This window comes from Dipodomys spectabilis, unplaced genomic scaffold, assembly GCF_019054845.1.
Source record: "Dipodomys spectabilis isolate Male_0828 unplaced genomic scaffold, ASM1905484v1 ptg000065l, whole genome shotgun sequence".
NCBI lineage: Eukaryota > Metazoa > Chordata > Mammalia > Rodentia > Heteromyidae > Dipodomys > Dipodomys spectabilis.
The window spans coordinates 3384001-3403845 of NW_024870742.1; the positions used below are offsets into that span (position 1 = coordinate 3384001).

Consider the following 19845-nt stretch of genomic DNA (forward strand, 5'->3'; position numbering starts at 1 on the left):
TCATATCTCAGCCTCCTGTGGTGCTACGATTACAGGCATGAACCATTGGCACCAGCTTTTTAAAAAAGGGACAACAATTCATAAGCCAGAAGCCTTGACTCAAGCCTATAATACTTCCTACTCCAGAGGCTGAGATCTGAAGGTGATGATTTGAATCTAGCGGTGCAAAAACGTCTCTGTGAATCTTTTATCTCCCATAAACTGTTCAAGAAGATCCCAAAGTGAAGCTTTGGCTCAAGTGGTAGAGTGTACTCTTGAATAAAAAAGAAGCTCAGGGATAGCATCTAGATCCTGCGATCAAACTCCATTTCTTACACACACACACACACACACACAAACCAAAAAGTAAATAGAAAATATGAAGAAATCAATGAAAAATTTGAATATTGTAAGGACTTTTGGGTTTAGAGGTATGACTCAGTTGGTAGGACAATAGATATTGATTGAAACTATCAGATACCAAGGACATAAAAAAAGAATTATCTGCTCTGTATTTTCCTATTCTCATATGTTCTCATTTGGGAACCCTCTTCTTTTAAAAAAAATTGTTTTAGCAGTGATATAGAGCAGGGTTACCTTTCTGTTCCCACAATCTCTTCCATACCCTCCCTCCCATCTTGACCCTCGACTTGCATGGTTCACTTTCATCAATGTCCAGTACAGCCAGAGGGCTCTGGTGCTGCATTTTTTGCACCCACTTCCCACTAATTCTGTGCCCTTCCCCCATCTTCCCTGTATATTAGGTGAAGAATACAGATTCATCAGAAAATGAAAAGACAAATTAAGAAAAGTTCCTTTGTTTCCTTATCATTGCAATTCAATTCCTTCTCTCTCTCTCTCTCTCTCTCTCTCTCTCTCTCTCTCTCTCTCTCTCTCTCTCTCGCTCTCTCTCTCTCTGTATATATATATATATATATATATATATATAGTATTATATAGAAAAGGTACTTGGGTATTACAACTTTGTGATTTTCTCCAAATGCTTCCTCTTCTGTTCTTACTGTAAATGATGCCTAGAGTCCTGTACAGTATGTCATATCCCATTGTGTTTTAAACCTTTCTTCCACATATCAGTGGAACAGTTACCATTTATCAATTTGATGTTCTCTTAACTTTCTTAACATGATTTATTCTAGTGTCTCCATTTCCCTGCAAATGACATTATTTTATCCTTTCTAATGGCTCTGTAAAATTTCATTGTATATAGATGGCATAATTATTGGTTCCATTCATTTATTGTGGGGCATCTGGGTTGTGTACATTTCTTGTCACTGTGAATTGAGCAGCAAGGAACATGGTTGTACAAATGTCCTTGCCATTTTCTAATTTCTCCACTTCCCCACCAACATTTGTTGTCTAATTCAAGATATTTGGATAAGATTGTATCTCAGGATTACTTTGATTTATAATTTCTTTATGGCCAGGGATGATGAACCTTTCCTGATATGTTTCTTTGCTATTCTTACCTCTTCTTATGAGAAGTCTCTCCTTAGCTCCTCTGCCCATTTGGTGATAGGTTTATTAGTTTGCGGAGGGGTTGTTCGTTGAGATCCCTGTATACATGGAAAATTAGCCCTTTGTCTGATGTATTGCAGGTAAATATCTTTTCCCAATTTGTTGGCTGTCTTTTTAATTTAGTGGCTATGTCTCTAGCCTGTGTAGGTTTTTTCCTTTGATGTAGTCTCATTTGTTGGGTCTCTTTCCTATCTGTTATGTCCCTGGGATTCTATTCAGGAAGTTCCTGCCAGTACCTATAAGTTCTTTTTTTTAATTATTATTTTAATGGTAAAAACTTTATTTACTTTTATAAATACATCTCAAGACAAAACTTTTCAAAAAATACTTTCCCCCCCAAAAAATTAAAAAAATAAAGGAAAGCTCGTAATAAGTAGGCAGACTGTCTTGAGGCCTCTTTTTGTTCTTAAGGAGAGCTCTCTGCAGTGTAGGACAGGACAATCACCACACACCCAACGCTGCCATGGGTTTGGCCTTGGGGAGAGAAAAGCCCAGGCTGGACTGAGTGCCCTCTCCTGGTCACGGCCATAGTGACACTTTCCAGTATCTAACACTATCTAGGATTATCTAGTATGGATCCTATTATAGTTGGGCTATGCTGTATACAATGTTAACTGTTGAGAACATATAACTCTCTCTGCATATAAGTGTGAATTGTAAAGTATAAGTTGGACTCCAAGTTCAACAAACACAAGTTATTCTCTATGTGCTCCCAGTGTCCCTATGAGGCTTCTCAACAAGCTGTTCATCTTTCCTGTTTAGATAACATTAAACACCATTGTTTTGTTAGGTCAAGAATAAAGATGAGGGGTGAAAATAAACCTTTGCCTTTAAATAGTTTATTATCCTCAACACCAAACTAGGAGTTAAATTAGAAAACATTTTGTTGTTGTTGTCTCCATTACTGGTGAAGTGTGGGGTATACTCCCAGCCTCCTCCATGCCCTGCTGGACCACAGCCAAGGCCACCCTGGGCCTTCCACTGGGCTCCATCCTTGAAAAGCTGCCTAATGGAGGGAAGTCAGAAAGATCTGCATTTACAAGTTTCCCAAAATGTGCTAGAACTTTTTTGGTCAGTTTTATAGAACTTTCTTGGTCAGTTGTATTCCACCTCAATGTCTCCAGTATTTTCCAAGCAGATCAAGTCACTTGCAGATAATGAAGAAGCTTTGTGGCCCAGGGGTCCATGCCTTGGAATCAGATAGTTCCAGGAGGGCCAGAGGTCTCATGTATGGTAGAGATGTCTTGTCCAGGTGACTGGAGTTTCTGACTTTCCTGTTCTCCATGAGGCCTGAGCAGGGAGGAGGGCAAAGAGGTGTCTTCTACAATAGCCACTGAAGTGAGGGAGGCAGAAGGTCAGCTGTTCCAATGGGCAGATGTGGAGAGGATTCTAGAAGGGTATCAAATCCGCTGATTTGGGCAGGAGTATCAGTTATTTTTACAGAAAGCAACAGAGAAATTAATTTTCTTTTCTGACTACTGAAAAGTGGAAAGATGCTCGAGTTTACCATTTAAAGGAACAATAGACATTTCAAAAATCTCTGTCTAAACTTTGGTTTTCTTAAAAAAACACACACACACACAAAACCAAGTCATCACAAAAAGAAATATAAGTTGAGGCTGTAGGCAGGTGCTGTTCTGTCCGTGGCAGTCTTTTGTGCAAAGTAAGGGGTATTGGAGCTCCAATTTAACTGATGCAGTGGGGTTTACTGCCTCTGCATGCCGAGGCAGTGCACGTCATCAGTGCCCTTGCTCTTGAAGCCTGAGAGGGGCTGACCATACTTGTCCACGCACCAGCAGAAGTCCCACTTTCTGCCTTTGGAGTGGCTACACTGCTTCTTCTTATAATATCCTTTCTTGTCCCAGTTGGGGATGTGCACACCCCTGGGACTCAGCACATTGAGGAACTTCAGGTGATTCAGGGTGTCTTCCATCTCTCTAAGGCAGGGACCATATTCTGTCTCCCGTTTGGGCTCCGAGGAGAAGGTCTGGGTGTCCATGCTCTGGGACGCATAGTCAACTTTATAGCGCTGGTTGTCCTTCCCGTGACCTTTCTTGATGGTGTCCAGCTTTGCGTGAATGGAATGGAACTTGGAGACAGGCACCTTATGTGTGCTGAGCAGGGCATGGCTCTATACGCTCCCTGTGCCTCGGTCCTTCTCCGACTCACTAGCATTTCCTGAGGCGGAGGGCACCAGCAGCAGGTAAGCCTCAGCTGGCCAGGATGCTGGCGTTGGCGGAGAACCTGCAGCCGTCCAGTAGCGCCTGCAGTGGGCATGGCTTGCCCACTGGCAGTTGGCAGCTGAGCCCCTAGCTGTAGCTGCAGCGTTCAGTGTAGACACCGCACGGCTGGCCCTTGCGCAGAGCACATGTCAGGCAGCAGCCATAGCCTGGCTCGGGCACCAGATCGGCACACCCCTGCACTGAGCCAGCGCGTTGGCATCACAGGGCTCTCAGCATAAGATGGGACCCTCGTCACCGGCGGCCTGAGGAACAGAGCCAGGGCGGTGAGCAGAGCTGCCCAGAGTGCGGGGCGCCGCTCGATGCATGGCGCCTGTCGCAGGGGCCAACTGGAGTAAGCGCTTACTGGGTCTAGGTAGGGGGTGTGAGATTGCAGGATCTGGAGCGCAACTACTGGTGCTCGGCGTGCAGCTGCCCAGCTCGCACCTCAATACCTATAAGTTCTAATATCACCCTTTTTCTGTGTTATAGTAGTTTGGCTGATTTTAATATAGTTAATCTATTTTGAGTTGATGTTAGTGCAAGCAGAGATCCACTTCTAGTTTTCTGCCTGTGGATGTCCAGTTTTCCCAACACCAATAGTTGAAGAGGCTATGATGTGTGTGTGTGTGTGTGTGTGTGTGTGTGTGTGTGTGTCTGTGTGTCTGTGTGTCTGTGTGTCTGTGTGTCTGTGTGTGTTGGTCGTGGGGCTAGAACTCTGGGCCTCGGAGCTACCCCTTTGCATTTCATCTCCAGGCTAGTACTTGAACCACAGTTCCACTTCCCATTTTCTTGAGGTTTATTGGAGCTAAGAGTCTCATGGACTTCCCTGGCCCTGCTGGCTTTCAAAAACCATCCTCAGATCTCAGCCTTCTGAGTAGCTAGATTAAAGGCATGAGCCACAGGCACCCAGCAAGGCTATGTTTTTTCCACATTACATCTTTCGCTCTTTTGTCGAATATCAGATGATTGTAAGTATGTAGTTTTATTTCTGGGTCTTTTCATCTTTTCTAATACGTTTTTTATTGTAAAAATAATGTACAAAGAATTACAGTTATATAAAGTAGGTAATGAGTTCATTTCCTCTCAAGCATTGTTACTTCCTCCTTTGTTTTTCCCCTACCATCCCTACCCTTCCACCTCCACAACTACTCCTTTCCATCCCACCTCCCCACTCCTTGCATAAATTGTAAAGTACGTTTTTGAACATAGTGTCTTGATCTCATTGTTAAAATGGGTCAAACTGTATCCCTAGTTAAGTATTTGTTTTTTCCCTTCTCCCCCCAAAGCTAGAGAAATGTATATACAAGATACAGGGCATCGACATCAAAAAAACAAAAAAAAAACACACATTACATAGGTTACAAGATTGGGTCGAAGAATGATGATTGTTGACTTAATTTGATAAGTATTCTATAGCTTTTAATGGTAAGCCTTATTAACTCAAAGGGGGAGCAAAAACATTCAGAATAGTGGAATGTGGCTACCACTCATTTGATGTGTGTGGATAGATTATGATTAATCAAAATATATCTATTAATTCCCAGTGGTAGACTGCTATGCTAACTGGAAGGAGACTTTGGTAATGCCAGGCATTTGAATACTGGTAATGAAGCAGAATATGAGGGGAGAGCATTTGCTAAGGATGTAACTTCCTAGGCTCATACTAAATACATTGAAGTAGAATGCTAAGTGCTGATCGACTGAGCACCAAATTTTATTTGTTGACTTCTTTGTTTTGTGAAGTCCAGGGATTTGAATCTAGAGCCTGGGTGTTGTCCCTTAATTTTTTATCAAGGCTAGTGCTGTACCAGTTGAACACAGCTTCATGTCCATAATTTTGGTGTTTAATTGGAGGTCAGTCTTTCCAAATTTCCTCTTTGGGCTTGCTTCAAACCTGATCCTCAGGTATCAGCCTCCCGAGTAGCTAACATTCCAGTTGTGAGCCACCAGAGCCTGGTTAGAATCACATTTTAAAAGTATATAGGTGAATCAGATGTGTCTAGGTACTATTTGAGCACTTTGGTTCCAGTGGGTCATGTCAGATTTAGAATAACATCAGAATTTTTCTCCTTGTAACTCGCAGCATCCAATATCTATATAATTTATTCTGATCTTCATGTCTGATCTTTTTTTCTTCGTTGTACCTTTTTTTTCTTACTTCACAAACAAGCACGTCAGTGATGTTTGCCTTTTCTGAAGCAAGTTACGTCCTTTCCCATCACTGAGGGATGTAATTGCTGCTCTTACTGCCTGGAGTACCTGCGTCTAGTTAATTGCATGGATGATGGCTCTCAGGTTAACTATCTCGTCCTCAGGGATATCTCCTCACATACCCGCTGTGAAATTGTTGCCACAAAACTACCAATGTCATGTCTCTGATTTACAAAAATTATCATTATGATTTCTGGTTTTCTTTTCAGCATGAAATTGATGAGGAGAGAGCCACATTCACTTGTTTCTCCAACACCTATAATAGTGCCTAGTCCTTAGTGCTAGGAGCCTTACATGGGGATCAGCCTTCACCAGCTCAATTTATCCTAGACTCTGGTCAGGACAGCTCTTGAAGCTGATATCTGGTGGCTAGCAGTCATTCCCTCTCATTCTTTGTGCCTTTCTGTGTTGCTGAGTCCACTTCAGAGAAAGATCAGTGTCTGACACCTATTTGCTGTTATGGAAAGATGGCTATGACACCATACAAGTTATGGGCATTGTTTTGTGAAGCTGTGTGCGGAGACGCATCCCCACACAAGTTCTCAAAGGCAAGTGTCTCCCATGCCCAGGAGTGCATTCCACAACTCAGCATCCAAACTATCACCTACTCCCTAATGCACTCAGTGTATATTCCCATTTCCATTAAAAAAAGAAAAATCAAGATATGCCTTTCATGATTTGTCATTGAATTACTGAAACAACTGAAACAAAGTATATAATTTGGGGGCTGGAAAGGTGGCTCAGTGGTAGAGTGCTTGCCTTGCATGCATGAGGCTCTGGGTTCGATTCCTCAGAACCACATAAGCAAAAAGAAAATAAGCTAGAAGTGGCCCTGTAGCTCAAGTGGTAGAGCACTAGCCTTGAGCTGAAGAGTTGAGGGATAGCACTCAGGCCCAGAGTTCAAGCTGACAACTGGGCACCCCCCAAAAGTATATAATTTTATGTATTTGTAAGTCTTTGTCCATCTCTCTTGAGCCCTTGATATATTTCTATGTGTTTGCAGCTTGGGAAGGGAAATAAGGTTTAATTCAGGATAGTCAAAAACATTTTGGGAGGGAATGCCAACTTTCCATCTGATGTTCTACAGATGTCCATCTTGGCACAGGAACTGAGTAGACTGTCATAGCATAAGAGGCTTGTCCTGACTTCTACTGACTTTCCTCTGGGATCACAGAGTGTGATCCAACTGCATACGTGTCGCTTGGCTACACTCGAGGGACCAGGTCTCCTCTGAAAATCTAATGGCATGGGAGTAAGAGAAACTAAAACTCAGAACTCAGCTTCCCACATCACTAGGATTACAGGCCTGAGTCTCATATACTAACTCATAACCGCCTTTTTATACATTGTGTAGCCTGTTTCATTATATTCACCTCATAGACAGATATACAAATATATGTTTATATTTATTCATCTATTTATAATCAGTGTTATATCTAGAAACACAAAAATATGTATTCATATAATTATAATCAAAGTTATATTACCGCTTTCCCCAATAATGTTTTACACTAATATTATGTGAAAAAAATACTTAAAATTGAAAAAATTAAAAGCCCTTGTAGTATGAAAAATCGTATTCGATCTTATATATCATATAATATACTATATAAAATGTAATGAATATAACATGTATTTCCATATAACTGATTTAATTGCTTCCTGATTTTGTTTGTCCATCTATGTAAGCCTTCTTTCTTCTATTGATGATGGCTTATACTTTCAAGTGTCGATATTTCTTATGTATTTTGTCAAATATATTCAGCCCTCAGTAGAATTTTTATGTTAATGGAGCCAATTTTTTCTTCAATATTTCCCAAAGCACAATGAATATGTATACAGACTTGAACTCATTGTTGGAAGAAAGTCCCACATACCAGTATAAGTATTGTAGCATATGTCCCAATTGACAGAACAGCTTTCTAGGTCATCTGATCTGGTATGTCCTAGATCTGTTGTAGCCACCTTATCACCACATGCAGGCATGGCCTGGCTTCCTTGCAACTCTCTGTGCATTTAACCATTCCCTTTATATCCAGTAGGCTCTCTTGTTCATCCCCCTGTCACTCTGTTTTCCCACACACAAAACACATGTGCATGGTGCTTTACATTGTAGGTTGAAAAATAAACACATTTAAGGCTCATGAATTGTATAACATAACATAAACATTGACATTTTAATAACGTTAGAAAAATAACTAGAATGATCATTTTACAACAATCAGGACCAAAAAGAAATATAAAGATTTTCTAAATAAGGGGGGAAGCAATCTCTAAATCTGGATTGTCTTCTAAGTTACCTTCAGACACAAATTCTGCCTCAGTGTCCTCAAAATGATCTACTTCCTCATTAAAGGCAGTATTTTCTTCCTGAGTCTAGGGAGGGACAGATCTTATTTCTCAACTGGAAATTGGATCCCCAGCAGAAGGACAGATTGGTCTGGATATTCTGTGAGAATAGATTCCCTTTCCTCAACTGAATCTAGACTTTGGACCTAACTTATTGGTTTTCCTGAACATAGACTGGGGTCATTTTCCATGAGCACATATTTACCCTGCACTCCAAGACCAAAACATTTTTTACTGGTTTGGATGTGATCTAGGTGAATTGTGAACATCAATGGAAGACATTCTAGATCATCTTCTTCCTTGGTGGTATGTGCAGGTACACCTACATAACATGTGGAGTTCAGAACCAGTGGGATGTCCACAGGACTCAAAACCTAGTTGGGCCTTTCTACACATTGAAAAAAGCCTCTATGTTCACATGCTTTGTGGAGTCCAGTGTTGGCTTCCAATCTCCATCAGTCACCATAGGCGACATCACTGATGGGTTCTTTATCTGGAGTTCAGCAAGAAGTTCTCTACAGTGACACAAACATACGAATGAAAACAGGTACAGGAGTCTTAGAGTACACTCTAGAAGTTAAAGTGTGACTAAACTTCTATGAGGATTTAGTAGGAGAAGCTGTAGAACTTGAGTTTGGACTGAACACTGATGAGAAGGTAGGGTGTTTCTAATGAGTGGTTATGTCCAAGTTCTTTTAGAAAGGGAACAGACATTACCCGGCATAGAACATCCATAAAAGGACATTTTGCCAAGCTGGGTAGTACAAAGGGCTTTTGGCCAAGCAGGCCCATCCCTTGAGACCGGATCTATCTCTACTCACAAGCTCTAAGGCATCTAAACAAGGATTATTTACTCTTTTTCTTGGTCTCACAGGCCATGCGTTGCTCCAGCTGGTCCAGAAGAATATGTAAGCAGAACAGCAAGTCTGAAGAGGGCATGTTGAGCTTGTCATACTGTGTAAGTTTTTTCAGGATGTCAAGTTTCTTGTGCTCATAAAAATCATCAGGGTAGATGTCCATCCAAATAGTTAAGATGGAACAATCGATGCTGTGGGCATATTGGTAACAAGGAAAATAAGAGTCTGCTATCTCCATCCTGAGCCTTCTACTATAGACCCTTTCTGGCAGGACTAGAATGTTGGGAAGTGGGAAGAGACTCCTGGAAGCAGAATGCTCCTCACAACCCACTTCTAGAAATTTCTAATACAATACTCCAAAATTCTCCCTGTGATGGGCAGAGAAAGTTGTTTCCCCACTGTATCTGACTTGCTACACACAACCCTCCCTGTCATCAAGGGATTGTGATCCATGCTGGGCTGGTCATAAACAGAAAACCCTGTCATAAAAATGGCTAAAGCAGCACTGAGCGCAGGTGGCTCATGCTTTTAATCTTAGCTATTCAGGAGGCTGAGATTTGAAGATCCCAGTTCAAAGCAAATCTAGGCAGGAAAGTGTGTGAGACTCCTATCTCAATAATCCACAAGAAAACTAGAAGTGGCACTGTGGCTGAAACAGTAGAGCACTCGCCTTGAGCTGAAGAGTGCAGGGACAGTGTCCAGGTGCAGAGTTCAAACCACATGACCAACAAAAACAAAAGTGACTAAAGCGAAAAGAGCAGGTGTATGGCTCACTTTGTAGAGCACCTACTTAAAATGCATGAAGCCCTGAGTTTAATTGCTAGGATTGAAAGGAGGAAAGGATATGAAGGAATGGAAAGAAGAAAAGAAGGAAAGGAGGAATTTTGATATAACCAAATACTGGAAAGATGTGAAGTATTAAATAAAGGTATCACAGCTATTTTATATGAAAAGATACTGATTGTTTACTAAAAGGCAAATTATAGAATGTGGAATTCAGGCTAAAATACATGTACAATTTTGTTTTTCTGTAAAGTGATACATGTCTCTTTAGTTTAAAAGTAGTAAATGAGGTTAAAAAATGGAAGAGTTGTTAGAAATGAATCATTTCTTATCACTTTTTCTGCTACATTCACCACCTACAAAATTGAAACAATGTTCATCATTTTAATTATTAATTTATTAATTTAATCTTTCATCTTTAGTGTATAGTCTATTGTGCACATCATTTGTTTAAACTCTTTTTTTGTTTGTTTTTTGTCCATCATGGGTCCTGAACTCTGGGCCTGGGCACTGTCCATTAGCTCTTCACCTCAAAGATATCACTCTACCACTTGAACCACAGTGCCACTTCTGGCTTTTCTGCTTATGTGGTACTGAGAAATCGAACCCAAAGGCTCATACATGCAAGGCAAGCACTCTACCACTTAGCCACCTTCCCAGCCCTGAAATCTTTATTTTTTCCTTCAGACATGGGGCTTGAATACAGGGCATGGGTGCTGTCCCAGAGCTTCTTTGCTCAAGGTTAGTACTCTACCATACAAGTTTAAACCATAGTGCCATTCTTGTTTTTTAGTGGTTAATTGGAAATAGCAGTCTCACGGGAACATTTCTGCCCAGGGCTGGCTTTGAACCACCATCCTCATTTCTCAGCCTCCTGAGAAGATAGGATTACAGGCGTGAGCCACCTGTACACTTGTGCTCATTTTTTTTCCTTTTAACTGTTACATAAGTTTAGTTCCCCCACCCAAATACGTGCAAACTGAGATGCAAATTGGCTTTAAATTACAAATTGGCTGAAATTACAAATGATGGCAAATTGTTTTTAACGTTTTTTTAATATGAGAAGCTTGAACTTAGGGCCTGGTTGAAATCCCTGTTCTCTTGTTCTCAAGGCTATCACTGTACTAGTTTGGCCCACAGTGCTCCTTTTAGTCTCTTGGTAACCAGTTTATGAGACAATAGTCTCACAGACCTTCTTACCCAGACTGTTATTAATCCTCGATTATCAGATCTCAGCCACCTGAGTTATGATGATTATAGGCATGAGACACTGGCACCAGTTTTTTAAAAAGCAACAACAGATTACTTTAGGGGAGGATGGAGGAGGAGAAGCTAGAGGCTAAAGAAGCTCTCACATAGAAAATAGTTGTAGTGTTCCAGTGAAGAGTCCTAGCCAGAGAATTACGAAGTGTGCCATCACAGTACAGAGAGTTTGGCCAGAGAGGGAAAATCCAGTCAAGGAAACAGATCTGAGCACTTGCCATTAGCTGCAGCTGCGGTGGTGGTGGCAACCGCAGCAGCCGAGCCGCCAAAAGAACAACACAGAGTCTGGGACAATGGTGCCAGACACAGCAGGTGACCGGATTCTACTTAAAACCAGAAAGAACTGACAAGTAGCAGATATCTTCATCCTGCAGATCACAGACCAGAGACAACCCAGGAACCAAGACTCCAGCGTGAGTAGAATCCTGACATACTCACTCCTTCTCAGGGAACAGAGGAGGGAAGGCCACCCTTCCCGCCCTCACCCCCCGAGATCTCCATATTTGATATTGAAAAGGCCCAGCTGAGCAGCTAGTTCTAACTCAGGCCTTGCCTTGGGAAAAAAAAACAAAAGAGTCATTTATGAGGTCACAGGCACCTGACTTGAACTGCCAGGCTCAGCTCCTCCTTAGGAAAAGTCACCCATCCCAGGCAGACAAAGCTCTGCCCCGAGGGGAGTGACTTTCTTCACTGGGTAAACAGAGCCAGAGGCTGCCCCTCCCTACAGCAGCCTAAACAATCAAGTGAAATTCAGTAAACATAAACCCTGAGAATGGCTCCAGGCTGGGCTCCCTGAGTGTCTCAGAAGCTATCCCTCAGGGAAAAGCTACAATTTGCTGAAAGGCCTCAACTCTACCCAGAACCTAGCCTCATCACAGCATCTTCAAATTAGAGGAAACAGCCATCTCCCTCTTTTGTGAAACTCAAAGCAGATCTCACTCTCATTGAACTAGCCTGGGAGGAAGATCACAATTGACTTAAGAAACCAATCATGCCACAGGCAAACCAAACACCACAAGCAGACTAGAGACTCCACCAAGAGACTGGTTACAGACACAGGGAGATACAGGATCTTCCCATCTACTTCTCCCCCCCACCCCCATAAAAAGAACTCTTTTTTGTACCTTTTTTAATTTTTAGTTTAAAAAAATTGTTTTCTATTAATCTTTTTTTCTTCTCTCCTAATTTTTATTTTAGGTGTATGTGTGTGTGAGTGTGCTTTGTTTAAATCTCTAATGACCTTTTGGTCCTTTTTTCTTTTTTTTTTTCATTCTTTTCATTTTTTCTTCTGTTTCCTTGTTTTTTGTGTGACTTATTTGCTGTTCTGCTCATCCTCAGATATATGCCCGTCGTCAAATATTAGACCTTACCCCCATTGTATACACACTTAATCAAGAATTTTATTACTCAATTCAAAACTTCTTAGCCTTAAATAATGTAATAGCAGTATTATCTCTTTAGGCTATATAATTTTTGAGAATTTTTAGTTTTTAGTTTTTCATGTCTCCTTTCTATCCTTCCCCTCCTCTCATCGTATCTTGTTCTTCTCTCAATACCACCTTAAACTTAGATAATTTTAAAGATTCATTTAATAAATTTAATATTTGTTTTTCCCATTTTTTTCTTGTCTGTTTTTTTCTCTCTCCTACTATTCTGTCCAATCCATTTCCCTCTTTGAGATTAGAACTTGGTTAAATTCACTCTCCTTTTACCTCTCCACATTCTTCTAATCCTATTCCTCATATTTGTCCCTAAATATAATAATTTCTGGTTTGCCAAATTCATCCTTGCTGTTGTTAGCCCATTAATCCATAGTTGTTTGATGTTGAATAGATTGTATCTGTTGAACTAGATTATATCTGAGTCCTTTTGCCTGTGCAACTACAGGACTTTGGTTGATGCATGCCTTTGAAAAAATATTCTACCAGAAAATTGGTGTTGCTTTCATATCAAATGGACAGAACAAGCCAGAGAAATACAAGAAAAATCCAAGTCCTGGTATCTCAACTCCCACTCATGATAACCAGTATTCCAGAGGAGAGTTCTCCAATAGCTCAATAAATATTACTGGGAAACACGGTGAATGAACAGATAGAAAACCTGCAAAGGACTCAGTGTGATCATGATAGGGAGAGAGCAGAGGCAAACCAAAGATCAATACAATAATCTCATGAGCATGAGGAAGCTACTCAAAGGTTGATACAGAAATGTGTGAACAGGTTGAGAACACTCAAAGAGAAATAAAGGAATTGTGTGAACAGGCTGAGAACTGTCAGAGAAATACAGGAATTGCATGAGCAGGCTGAAAAGAGACAAAGAGAATGTCAGGAATTGCGTGAACAGGCTGAGAACAGTCAAAGAGAACTACATGAATTGCATGAACATGAGGAAGCTAATTAAAGAGTAATACAGGAATTGCAAGGGAGGGACGAGAATAAACAAAGATCAATAGAGGCATTCATGGAATCCATAAACAGACAGCTTAAAGAATTCAGGGAGACCACAAAGGGAATGCTGATTGGAACCCGAGAGAAGGAATTGGAGTATAAGGAAACCATAACCAAACAACTAAGTGATTTGAGAATAAGAACTGAACACCAAATTAAGGAAGTAAAGAAGTCCATACAAGATCTGAAACAAAGCTCCCAAAAAGAATTTGAAGTCATGAAAACCAAACAATTAGAAGGAAAATGAATGAAAAACAAAGAATAAAGTCTTGACATTCGGTTAGACCATGCAGAAGATCGAATTTCGGTGAATGATGACAGCCTAGATATTATGGAGAAAGAATGTACAACTATCCAAGACAAATCCAAAATATGATAGATATATTCAGCAATTGGAAGACACCATCAGAAAGCCTAATCTGAGAATAATGGGTGTAGAGGAGCACCTAGAGACAGAAGATAATGGTCTAGGAAATTTGTTTAACAGGATCCTAGCAGAGAAATTCCCAAACATGCAAAAGGATAGGCCTATTCAGATACAAGAAACGTTTAGAACCCCAAATAGACCAGACAAGAGCAGGACATCCCACCATCACATTATAATATGCACAAGATCAATTCAGACCAAGGAAAAGATCCTTAAAGCTGTCAAGGAAAAAAGATCAATCATCTATGAAGGGGAAACAATTAGAATAACTTCATTTTTTTCAGCAGAGAAAATTAAAACAAGAAGAGCCTGGGAAGATGCATGCCATGACCTAAAGACGAAGGATGAACCACTAATAGTGTAAACAGCTAAATTCTCCTTCATAACCAAAGGTGAAATAAAAACCTTCCATAGCAAAGAAAAACTGAAAAAAAAATATCTCCACCAAACTGGTCCTACAAAAGATACTTAAAGATGTCCTACACAGACAGAACTGACAATACCACAATAAAGGCCAAGAAATGGCATCCAAACTGAGAATCCAAAAACCATAGGAAGAACCAAGTTGCCACAGCACCCAAGAAGGTGGATAAAATGGCAGAAACTACCAAACACTTCTCAGTCCTTTCTCTCAACATTAACGGACTTAACTCTCCAATTAAGCGACATACACTGTCTAGATGGATTAAAAAGCAACATCCTTTTATCTCCTGCCTTCAGGAATCACACTTTGCTCATAAAAACAAACACACTTTGAACGTGAAAGTCTGGAACAAAATCTACCAAGCAAATGGCCCCCATAAACAGACAGGAATTGCAGTCATAATATCAGATAAAATAGACTTCAAATTAAAATTAGTGAGAAGAGATAAAGAAGGTCACTACATATGAATTAAGGGATCTTTCTTTCAGGAGGATATTACAATAATAAATACTATTCGCCAAACAATGGATCACCGAAACAAATACTACTTTCCCCAAAATCTCAAATTGATCCAAAGATAAGAATTGTTGGGGGCTTTAACAGACCACTATCCACACTAGATAGATCAACTCGAAAAAACTCAATAAAGAAAATGCAGATCTAAAGAATTGCCTAGATCAGCTACATTTAACAGACAACTACTGAATATTTCACCCAGCAGCATCAGAATACACTTTTTTCTCATCACTACATGGAACATTTTCCAAAATAGACCACTTATTTTATTGTGAAAATACTGTACAGAGGGGTTGCAATTACATGGGCAAGACAATGAGTACATTTCTCATAAAGCATTGTAGCCTCCTCCTTTGTTTCCCCTTCCCATCCCATTCTCCCCCCCCTCCCACCACCCAACCCTCAATCCCCCACCAAAGTTGTAAAGTTCGTTTTTGACATAATGACTTGTACATCTCGTTGCAATGGGTCCACCTATATGCCTATTTAAATGATTTATTTTTTCCCTTCCCCTCCACAAATGATAACAACATCAAATAGAGTGAAAACAGGGGTTCTAAAGTTGTGCAGGCATATACAAAGCACCAAAGAAATGATCTTATAATTGTTTTAGAAACAATTGCATGAAAGAAAAAAAAAACATTTGAATAAATATCTTAGGGTTCATTTCCCTAAAATCGACTTATCTGACCTTTTCTGCTTGATTCAGACTGATACTAGTTATTACAAATAGGGGAAGCTATGGGACCAATGTTTCTTTGGGCCTGTCTTACTTCACTTAATACAATTTTTCCCAAATCTTTCCATTTCCTAACAAATGGGGCAATGTCATTTTTTCTGATGGACCCATAGAATTCCATTGTGTATATATACCACATTTTCTTGATCCATTCATCTACTGAGGGGCATCTGGGTTGGTTCCAGATCTTAGCTATGGTAAATAAGTCTGCAATAAACATAGTTGTGCTGGTAACTTTCTTATAGTTTTGCTTGTGAACATTTGGTTAAATGCCCCAAAGTGGGATTGCTGGATCATAGGGGAGCCCTATGTGGAGTCTTTTGAGGAAACTCCATACTACTTTCCAAAGTGGTTGTAAAAGTTTATACTCCCACCAACAATGTATTAAGGTTCACTTCTGTCCACATGCCCTCCATCATCTGTTGTTATTATAGTTCTTGATTCTAGCCATTCTGACTGGGGTGAAGTGGTATCTAATGCTGTTTTGATTTGCATTTCTTTTATTGCTAGGGAGGTTGAGCATTTCTTCATGTGTCTATTGGCCATCCTTCTTTCCTCTTCAAAGAAGTTTCTCTTTAAGTCTTTAGCCCACTTATTTATTGGGCAGTTTTTTCTTTGAAGGTTTGCTGTTGGGGGGTTTAATTTTTTGTTACAGGTATATTTTAGATATGAAACCCTTGTCTGTTGTATGGCTAGTGAAGACCATCTCCCAATCTGTGGGCTTTCTATTGATATTACTAGCTATGTCCTTTGCCATGCAGAAGCTATGCAATTTCATGCAATCCCATTTGTTCAACCCTTCTTAGATTTGTTGTGCTTCTGGGTCTCTATTAAGAAAATTTCAGCCTGTGTCTGTGGATCTATGTGGGATTTGAGCGAAAGTAGTGTTTCTTGGATAAATTTGGGAGCTCCATTTTTTGGCGAGTAGATATTTAGAATTGTAATATCCTCCTGAAGGAGAGATCTCTTAATGAGTATGTGGAGACCTTCTTAATCTTTTCTCTCTTATTTTAATTTGAAGTCTATTTTATCTGGTATTAGGATTGCAACTCCTGCCTGGTTATGGGGGCCATTTGCTTGGTAGATTTTGTTTCAACCTTTCACATTGAAAATGTGTGTTTTTACAGGCAAGATGTGACTCCTGAAAGAAGCAGATAGAAGGATGTTGCTTTTTAATCCAAGTAGACAGTCTATGTCGTTTAATTGAAGATTTAAGTCCGTTAATGTTGAGAGATACGACTGAGGTATTTGGGAGCTGCTGCCATTTTATCCACATTCTTGTGGCTGCGGCAACTTGGTTCTTCCTATGGCTCTTGGATTCTCAGTTTGGGTACTGTTGCTTGGCCTTTATTGTGATCTAGTTGGTTATGAAGGAGTTTATCTGGGTACAGTATTCTTGGTTGATATTTGTTTGTCTTTAGGGCATGGCATACATCATTCTAGGCTCTTCTGGCATTAATTGTTTCTTCTGAGGAATCTGAGGTGACTCTAATTGGTTTCCCTTTACCGGTGATTGAGCTTTTCTCCTTGACAGCTTTAAGGAACTTTTCTTTGGTCTGAATTGAACGTGTGTAGTTTATAATGTGATGGTGGCATGCCCTATCCTGGTCTCATCTATTTGGTGATCTAAAAGCTTCTTGTGTCTGAATAGACCTATCTTTTTGCATGTTTGGAAAGTTCTCTGCTAGAATCCTGTTAAACAAATTTCCTAGACCATTAACTTCTGTCTCTACACCCATTAGCCTCAGATTAGGCCTTCTGATGGTGTCTTCCAATTGTTGAATAGCTCTATCATATTTCTTGGATTTGTCTTGGATGGTTGTATGTTCTTTCTCTATAATAACTAGGCTGACTTCAATCCCTGAAATTCGATCTTCAGGATGGTCTAACCTACTATCAAGTCTTTCTACTTTTTTATTTCTTTTCCTTCTAGTTGGTCACCTTTGATGGCTTCAGATTCCTTGCTGGAGTTTTGTTTTAGATCTTGTATGGACTTCTTTACTTCCTTAATTTGGTGTCAGTATTTATTAACAAATCACTTAGTTGATTAGTTATGGGTTCCTAGGACTCCCATTCCTTCTTTTGGGTTACGTTCAGCACTTCTTTTTGTGGTCTCCCTGATTTGTTTGAGCTCTCTGTTTATGGATTCCTTGAATGCCTTTAGTGATCTTTCTGTATTCTCATCCCCCCTCTCTCAATTCCTCTATTACTTTTTGATTAGCTTATTCATATTCACGCAGTTCCTGTAGTTCTCTTTGAGTGTTTTCAGCCTGCTCACGCCATTCATGACTTTCTCTTTGACTGATCCCAGCCTGCTCATGCAATTCCTTTATTTCTCTTTAAGTGTTCTCAAGCTACTCTCGCAATTCCTGTATCAAACTTTGAGTAGCTTCCTCACACTCATGATATTCTTTGTTTTGCCTCCTCTCTCTCCCTATCACGCTCATACAGAGTCCTTTGCAGGTTTTCAATCTTTTCATTTACCATGTTTACCAGTAGTATTTGTAGACCTTTTTGGGAACACTTGTATGGATTATTCGTTATCTTTTTTGTCCCCTGATTATTATGAGTGGGAGTTGAGATACCTGAACTTGCCATTTTTCTTGTGTTTTCCAGATTGTTCTACCCATTTGGGATGAAAATAAACCAGCTTTGTGCTAGCACACTATTTTAAGGCAAGCATCAACAAAAGTCTGTAGTTGCACAGTCAAAAGTCTGCAGATACAATATAATTCAATAGATATATCTATTCAACTTCAAACAACTAAGTATTATTGAGCTACGAACTGCAAAGAATAAGTTGGCAAACAGAAATTATTAGGTTTAGGGAGAGATGTAGTAAAAAATAGGCATAGAGTGATGTGGAAAGGCAGTGGGAGAGTTAACATAACAAATCCTAAACTCAAAACGGGAAATAGCTTGGATAGAATGATAGTAGAGAGAGAAAAAAAGAAGAAAGAGAAAGAAAAAAGTCAAGAAAAAACAGGAAAACAAACATTAAAAATTAAGAATTAAAAATTATGCAAATTGAAGACATAATATTCAGAGAAGAATGTGGATAGAATAAGAGAACAGGAGGGATGGAAGGGAGATGTGAAAAACTTAAAAATAAAAATGCTAAAAATATTATATAGGTATTAAGAGGTAGTACTGCTATTAAGGAAGTTAAGTCTAAGCATCTTTAAACTGAGTAATAAATTTCTGGATTAAGTGTGTGCACAATGTGGCTAAAGTCAAATAATCAACTACGGGTATATATGAGGATGAGAACAACAATTAAGTCATGCAAAGCATGAAAGAGAAGAAAACGTGAAAAGAACAAGAAGGAAAAAAAAAGGATCAAATGGTCACTAGAGCTAAATAAAAAAAATTATTTTAAAAGATAAAAAGAGAGTTCTGGGAAGATGGCAGAGGAGAATCTAGAAGTAAAACAATCATTCACATAGAAAGCAGTTTTAGAGTTCCAGTGAACAGTCCTCAGCCAGAGAATCACACCAAGTGTGCCATCACAGGACAGAGAGTTAGGACAGAGAGGGAAAATCCAGACAAGGAGACAGATCTGAGCTCTTGCCAGCTGCTGCCTCATCACAGCTTCTCCAAATTTGAGGAAAAAGCCATCTCCCTCTTTTGTGATACTCAAAGCAGATCTCCCTCCAATTGAACTAAAGTGGAAGGAAGATCGCAAAATCCTGGGTAAAGCAGAGCATTTCTCTGCCTGTTCAAACAAACTGACTTAAGAAACCAACCAAGCCACAGAACCACAAGCAGACCAGAGACTCCAACAAGAGGCTGGTTACGGACACAAGGGATATGCAGGATTTTCCCCAACCCTCCCAGAAAAATGAAAGAACTGCTTTTTTCTCTTCTTCATTTTTTTTGTACCTTTTATAAAAAACTTTTTTCTTTTCTAAAAATTTTTAATTTTTAAATTTTTTGAAAAAAATTGTTTTCTAGTAACTTTTTTTCCTCTTATAATTTTTATTATAGGAGTACATGTGTGTGTGTGCATTTTTCTTTCTTTTTATTTCTTTGTTTTTTTAAAAAAAATTCTTTTTGTTTACCTCTACTGAACTTCTGATCTTTTTTTTCTTT

The 19845-nt window shown here is 39.6% G+C and overlaps 1 long non-coding RNA gene across 1 annotated transcript; it reads right to left on the bottom strand.

The window, feature by feature from the left end:
* Positions 1-1852: 1852 nt before the first annotated feature.
* Positions 1853-19034, bottom strand: LOC122108738. Its single transcript, XR_006147621.1, has 3 exons — positions 19025-19034; positions 12850-12853; positions 1853-2129 (listed from the first exon to the last, which is right to left on the bottom strand). It is a non-coding gene; the product is annotated as an uncharacterized LOC122108738 (long non-coding RNA).
* Positions 19035-19845: the final 811 nt, after the last annotated feature.